Raw genomic sequence first — 1,762 nt, 5'->3', positions numbered from 1 at the left:
GCGCCGCTGCGGGGGGCAAGCACACGGGTCACCCCCGGGGGCCACGGGCCTCTGCCAGCCCCACCACCAAACCCTGGCGTGTATCTGTCCCCGCCTGGCAATGCACGGGGAAAAAAAAGCCGGCCGCAGGACATACCCCTTGGCAGGCGGCCACCAGCCTCCTACCTCGCTGGCGCCGAGCGGGCAGCACCACGCGAAGGGCTGCGCATGGACGGAGCTGTTAGCGCTGCCAAAAAACCACCCTGTCGCTGGGACCTGTCGGGGCTGGCAGCGGAACACTGACAGATGCAAAAAAAATACGAGCAAACAAACAGCGAGCTGCAAGGTGGCGAGAGGCACCTCCCCGCCCCGAGAACAGAAACCTATGGGATTGCAAAACCCGCTCTGCAAGCATCAGCTGCGGCTGGAGGAGGAAATGCTTCAGCTCCTGCTCGAAGAAAAAAAATTCCCAGAGTTGCAGCCGTCCCCGAGCACGCTGGGCTCCAGAGCCGCTCCGCTGGCTCAGCGGCCAGGGCTGGGATGGACCTCAGCAAACGGTGCTGAGCGCTGGCCACCCCGCAGCCCTGCCTGGGGCAGGGAGATGGGGGGCAAAGTCAGACCAGGATCTGCATCCCAGGGTGGGCGTTCAGCCTTTGGCAGCCATGCTGGGCACCCACCGGGTGCGGGGTCAGCGCTTGGCCCCGGCTGCCCCTGGGCATGGGGCACAGCCCCGCACATCGGGGTGCGATGAGCTGCTGCCACTGCCCCGCTTTACAGAGCCACCGGCTGCTCCGGGCGGCTGCACTAGGGCTGGGGTGGTTTAGGTCAAGCCCTCCGTCCCCGAGAGCTGCTGGGCAGGGGTTACAGGTCCTGGAGGCTTCCCCAGCCCAGCTGCAGGGCTGGTTCCTGCGGGAGCACAGCTCCCCATCCTGGGGCAGCTCTTGAGCCCAACCCAGGTAAAACTGCCCGTAATAAAGTGCAGAAAAGGAGGGAGGAAGCAGGTGCAAACAGAGCAAACGGCCCTGATCCTTCCCCCAGCCGCAAACCCATCCCCCATGCGTGTGAAGCAGCGGATCCGGCCCAGCTCCAGCGCTTGCAAATGCTTCCAGAGGGTTTCAGAGATGAGCAAAGGGTGGAGGGGAGATATCGGGGCATTCCCCAGCTCCAGCCACAGCTGCTCCGGAGCTGCGCCGCCAGCATCGCTCTCCCTGGCGGCCCCGCCGTGATTCAGATCGATCAGACAGGAGGAGTTCTCATCTCAGAGAGAAAAAGTGAAGGTGGCTGTGTCGGGGCCGAGCATCACTGTTCCCCACGTGAACACGGATGCTGTCTGTCCCATGCCATCAGCGGGCAGCACCCCATGATGCTGATGGCAGGGCCACAGCACAGCCCCACCAGGGACCAAACCCAGAGCTACAGCAGTGCCCCCATGGGATGGCCCCAGAGGGGACCAGAAACAGCCCCAAATCCTCAGCACCCAGCCCTGCCAGGGCGAGAGGCAGCGGGGAGAGCAGGCAGGGGTTCACAGCGCGGGCCTGCAGCTGGTGGGTGGGATGCAGGGTGGGATGCAGGAGGGCAGGGCGGGATGTAGGGTGGGATGATGCAGGGCAGGGTGGGATGCGGGATGCAGGATGCAGGGTGGGATGATGCAGGGCAGGGTGGGATGTGGGATGCATGGTGGGATGTGGAATGCAGGGCAGGGTGGGGTGCAGGATGCAGGGTGGGATGAGGGGATGCAGGGTGGGATGCTGCAGGATGCAGGGTGGGATGCAGGGTGGGATGG

The sequence above is a fragment of the Egretta garzetta genome, unplaced genomic scaffold, assembly GCF_000687185.1.
Source record: "Egretta garzetta isolate BGI_Z169 unplaced genomic scaffold, ASM68718v1 scaffold640, whole genome shotgun sequence".
Classification (NCBI taxonomy): Eukaryota; Metazoa; Chordata; class Aves; order Pelecaniformes; family Ardeidae; genus Egretta; species Egretta garzetta.
This window is presented reverse-complemented; position numbering follows the sequence as displayed.